Here is a 6,000-nt window from a genome sequence, read left to right on the forward strand (position 1 = left end):
GGGGGCCCTGGCGGCGGCGACCCTGGCCGCGGTGTGAGCGAGCGTGTGTGGGGAAGGGGGCGAGTCTCCGCCTGCCGCCGCTGCTGCTGCTCCCCCAGCCGGCCGCCCGCGCGGCTCCTGTCTCTTTAAATCGCCCCCCCGCCTCCTCCGCCGCCGCCGCCGCCGTCGTCTTCTTCCTCCTCCTCCTCCTCTCCCGCACCCCCCTCCGCCCGCCGTGTGCAATGGTCCGAGCCGCTAACTCAACCTAGCCCGCCAGGCCCGGAGTGGGACAGACCAACGGGCAAGGGGGCGGTAGGCTCGCCCCGCTGCCCCGCCGCCCTGGCGGGAGGGAGCCGGAGGGGGAAGGAGCGCCGCTATTGGCCGCGCCGCCTGTCACTCCTCCGCGGAGCTGCTCCTTCCCTAACGTCTCATTGGTTTCTTTCTCTTTCTTCTTCCCCCACCCTCCCTTTCCTACCTAGCATTTCCCCCTGCCGGAAAGGGGCGGGAAGGGCCGGGATGATTGACAAGGCAAACAGCCAACGGAGAGAAGGGGCAGGGCCTGTGCTTAGACTGTTGGGGCAGGACTGGTGGAGACGGCCGTCAGTCGCGACCCGGAGTGTGCGGGGATTGGCGGCGGAGGGCCGCGGAGGCGGTCCCGTCCCAGCAGCAGGCTGCGCCGGTGGGGGCGGGGGGAGCGCGCTGCTGTCACATCCGCTCGTCCCGGCTGCTTCGCTGTTACCTCAGTGATTTCCTGAGGGGAGAGGGGCGGCGGCGGCCGGGCCGCTCCCGGGCAGGGCTGCCCCCGGGGCAGGGCTGCCTCCCGCCTGTGTGGCTGGCCGAGGCCCTGCCTCGCGGCCCGGGCCGCCGCGCCAGGCGGCTGTGGCGACCGTTGTTCGCGGCCTCCGCACCCCTCAGGGGCTGTGGCGCGGGGGGCGGCTCCAGTAATGGCCCGCCGGGCTTGGGTTAGGTCAGGCTGTCCTGCGGGACAAAACCAGCGCGAGAGCCAGGCCCTTCCCTCTGACATCGCTTCCAGGTTCAGAAACCTGGGGGTTTCGAGGGGCAGGTCTGTGTGTAACAGGCCTCTCCGAGCACCAAGATCTTTGGGGTCTGGGGGAAGATCCTGTGCCATGATCTGGTTTGTCCTGAGGACCATATATGGTCCCAGTGTACTGCCACCCTCCTCTCCTTGTGTTTCCACTGAAGAGAAACAGAAGTAGCGTATTACCAGAATTGGTGTTATTTCAGTTTTTCCCATAAATGACTATACAAGGAAATGAGAAGGCAGTGAAAAATATTTGAATCTGTACATAATTCTTAGATTGTATGCTGCACATACTATAGAGTTACATAACCGTGGAGCGAGGCAAGGGGGAAAGGATGGGAATTTTGCCATGATTTGTGAAGAGAGGAATGCAGGAGGCTCTGCAGAGACTGGGTCTTTACACAGCCCTGGAAAGACTGTGCAGAGAAAGGTAGTGGTGAAGTATTGCTACATTACTTTGTCAATCCGCTTTTCAATACATGATATTCACATTCTTTCTCAAGGATTAATAACCTTGTAGTCTTCTATATTAGGCAGATTTTTATGGAGCCCTGTCCAGTTCCCTGGCCTATTGCTGTAACTTACTGAAATCGAAGACAACTGCGACTATCACTTGAGGACAGAATCACTTCCCATTTTCTTTACAGGTGCCATTTTAAAAAGAAACCAGGGTATTGGGAATATATGAGGCTTAATGATTTGTGTATAACCATAAGGTCTGGTGGCAAAGCAAGTAGGAGATTTAGGGCTAGCAAAAGACCTAAGCTTATACCTTCAGTGTATGAAGCAGCGCCAGCAGCGGGCCTCACTGTCCTGCCAGCATGGGTGTGAACTATATGACTGATTTTCTATAGTGGTAACATGTATGGTTCAGTCTGCTTGGCTCATACTGCTTGTAAGCCTGTCTCTGAAACCCCTATTCCATGCAGTTTGGGGACTTCAGTCCCAGAAATAAAACTAGGATTGCCCCATAGGGGAGAGAAAACAAGCAAAAAGGCCACTGAGAGACCTTTCCATTCAACAGGAAAGGGCCTGTTTATTCCTCTTTGTGCACAAGCTGGCAGAGGTTTCTAGCTGCACTGCTAGCATTGATAGTTGCACTGACCATTTCAGAAGACGACATGCAAAATCTGGAGTGAGGCTATACCCTACCTTTGACCCTACATAGTCCTTACAATATTAAGTCATCACAGTGAGTGTGCAACCTACACCTCTTCTTGAAAAGGTAACAAGAACTGGTGCTGCAAATACTTCCCACGTGTTAACCTCTCGCCCTCAGAGACATGTTTGCCTTGACTGCAGATACAATGCTTCTAACCACAGTCACTTGAGTGTTTCAGCTCTGACACCACCTACTCATTCATCCTAATGCATCAGAGCATCTACAAGCTTAAACAAGACTTCTAAGCCCTTGTCCTTTCTGTGTGGGAAGATCCCTGCACATGCACGATACCTTCCTGATGTTAATGAGTATGGTTCAATGACCTCAGCACTGAGCATCTGCCACATTAAGGAGCTGCTGGACACTTTGTTAAGATAGTTGTTCCCAGCAGTCTGAATGGGTCTTTTATAAATATAAGGAACAGTATAACTGATTAAGCCATACTTTCTCCCGTGCTTGGGACAAATTCCCTGGTAACATCTGCCACGGCTTCCTCGCTTCTTCCTCTGAACCCCTTATTAGAACCCATTGCTTGCAACGCATAGGAAGAGGCTGAGACTTGTTAAACCATTTACATGCCAATACCATTGTCTACCTGATGATCAGTAGGCTGTTTCCTTGAACTTTACAGCGCTCAGAATTTCTCTCTTATCTTATCCTAGCCCATAAGCTCTTTGAAGCAGGGACTCTCCTTTTATTTAAAAAAAAAAAAAAAAAAGTTTTTAGTTCTGTCTTTGTCCAAGGCTGATTGTTGGGGGTTATTAGATGTTACAATAATAAAGATGATAATAACTGAGCTAAAATGAAAGCTTTTTAGATCTGAGGAGGCTCTCACAGTGTTAAAAACCATCCTCATGGATTCAACAATGATTCTTTTCTACTTACACTAAGTCAATGTTAATATTCTTTATTGACTTAAGTTGAACAGAATTGTACTCTAAATGCTGCATACTTGTCATATCTTCACAAAGACAAACAATACCAAAGAAACTTCTTATATGCCACGATCAGGCATACTTTTTTAATATCATCCTGATTTTAACTGCAAATCTACAGCAGACATATTTGAAAGAGACATCTCACCTAAGAAATGTCATATACTGTTTTTAATAACCTTGATCTTAAGCTCTACCATATCTTTAGCAATGAAAAATCAACAGAAAATATAGATCTTTTGCATTTACTAATCAAACAGCTCTTTTATCTTCTCAAAAGAAATGTATAGAAGTCACGATGGCATTTCAACATCATCTGCTAAATTAAGGAAGGAAATAAGCGATAAAAATGAGTTCTCTTGGATCTTTCTCATCCAGATACAAAAGGGCCATCAAAGGAAGCTACCAATTAGTTTTAATTCAGAAGCCAGTCTTCAAACAGATGTTGGTCTCTCTTTGACAAACTGCCTTTTCTCTGTAGTCTTCAAACTAGCTAGTCATGCACACCTAGTTCCCATCACTGTGAATCGAACCAGGACATTACCTGTGATCATTTGGAAACAAGATATATGTTGTAAAAGCACATTTACTGGTAGAACTTACAAGACGTGACATTATCTCTATGTGTCTCTGTGTGTCCCTGTCATCATACAATCTCAGCCCAGCAAAAGCAATGTAAATTCCTTTCTTCCAAAAGATGTTGCAAAAGCTCTGGTTTATGTGTTTCTGTAAAATGCATAATAACTTTCTAAAGAAAAGTTGCAAAGCATGCATGAGGCTACCTGCTGAGATGCAGAGGAGAGGCAAATCATGCAATATGCCAGACAGCATGGATATCAATTGTATTTGTGAAACTAAAACTTTATGGTCAAATGTTCAGCTACCTCATCTATAGCCTGCTATGCCAATAAAAAGAGCAAGGTGTGGTGTCTTTGTTCCTACCATAATCCCACTCTCCTAGTCCATGTTCCCACCAAAGGCATCCAGTCTCTTCCGAGGTTCTCTGAGAAAAGATTCACCTCCCCCTTCCTTTCCCTAAAGCTTCTCACCACAAGCTTCCAAAGGCAGTCTGGAAACTCATTGCTAGACATTGCCATTAGAATAGTTGTTTTTAGGTTTGGCTCTCTTGTAGGGCTCAAGTCATTTCAGCTTCAGAATATGTCCCATCTCATTCATTATTAGCCAAATTAAGCCAAGTTCCTAGGGTTTTGGTGCTCTCATATCTGCAGCAGAGCAGGAATATTAACGCATTGACCTTCAGGAGGAACTAACCACTGCTTCCAAAAGCAATAGGGATAGAGAACTACCCAGTCCCCTATTCCCTGCCCTGTGAAAGCTGGCTAAACTTCCTTCAGAACAAATGGAAGTTAAAGACTACCAGCACAGAGTTCAAGGTTGGTAGAAGTGAATGCAATGGGTGATTAAGCCCTAATAGCACCTATGTTTATTCTAAGTGATCTGAATATCTTCCAGTGAAACAAACACCCCAATATTACTACAGTCTAAATCCAAGTAGAGAGTTATTCTTATTCTGCAACAACCTACTGTTACTAATCTTGGGTTTTTCTCCATGGCTACCGCATCAAAACAGGAGATAAAGATAAAAGCAAGAACTTATGCCTATGAAATTTAAGACCATCTCTTTGAAGAAACAGGATACTGAAAGAAAATACATATGTTCAATGCTCTGCAGATTCTGGAATTTTCACCGAGGTTTCTGTGCCACTCTTTCTGGCAGAGTCCTTGTGTTTACTCAGTGTAGGTGCGCTGTTGTTTGTCTTATGCAGAAATATCAAAAAAAAAAAAAGCTTACAAAGCACAATGGTTTCCTTTTAAGAAAGAATACCAGTATTTGTTAGCATTCCCCTCTCAAAGAAATACTGCCTTTGAAGAAATACTAATTTTTGTCTCTGGCAAGTTCAGGAATGATTACAACATCTAACTATTCCTGCTCCCTGAGGTTCACAGTGCAGCACTTGAAGAGCTGATGATGATTTGGGAGCACTGTTTGAGACAAATCAAACCGACAGGTGGGACACCTATCCCTGGCTACCCCTGTGATCAATGGGAGCTGAGGCCCTCCTTCACCTCCCAGAGGCAGGAATGTACAAATTTAAAGATTGACTCTCAGGGGATATTTCCAAAGTATGTGCATTACCTTTCAGGCTTTAAGTTCCCCCAAGGTTTTCCTGGCATTTTATTCTCCATAAAGAGGAGGAATCTCTTTCAGCCAGAAATCTGACCTGAAGTTCATGTTGTCACTGAATCATTTTGGAAACACAGTAAAAATAAACTCTAAAAGAGTGCAGAAAAGAAAGGCTCTTGAGATTTGTTGAGGCCAGATCCTTACTTGGCAAGCTTGAACCGAGCTCTAGAAGGGGCAATGTTATCAAGCCCTTTGCTTTCCATCTTGCAAAGGTACCAGAATCTTTCCTGTGAAGTACACAAACACCTCGACTCTGCAAACACCTCCCAGTTGCTCCAATCCACACAGTGAAGGTGGCATAGCAGCACACAACACCAGATAAAACAAAGTAAGAGTGGAAAATAGTGACATCTTTTTGTCACGTAGTAATTGTCAGATCAGAGCCTGCTTGCTATACACACACACACACACACACCCACACACCAGTTTTACAAGTTTGCTGTAGCTTAATTTACTCTTGGGCACAGCTTGGGAGTGTTTCTAGAATGAAACCTTTTGGTGCAGCAGACAGCTTGGGAAAGGATTTGCCTCTGGGGGCAGGAAATAATTCCAATCCCTCCTGTGTCTCTTGGAGGAATTTTTAATTTTAAAACATTGATGATTATGCTAATTAGTGCTTACCCCCAAATGACAATGGAATATAAATGTTGATAGTAGCTAAAACATACTGCAAATG

The sequence above is a fragment of the Dromaius novaehollandiae genome, chromosome 14 (assembly GCF_036370855.1).
Source record: "Dromaius novaehollandiae isolate bDroNov1 chromosome 14, bDroNov1.hap1, whole genome shotgun sequence".
In the NCBI taxonomy this organism is placed as follows: Eukaryota; Metazoa; Chordata; class Aves; order Casuariiformes; family Dromaiidae; genus Dromaius; species Dromaius novaehollandiae.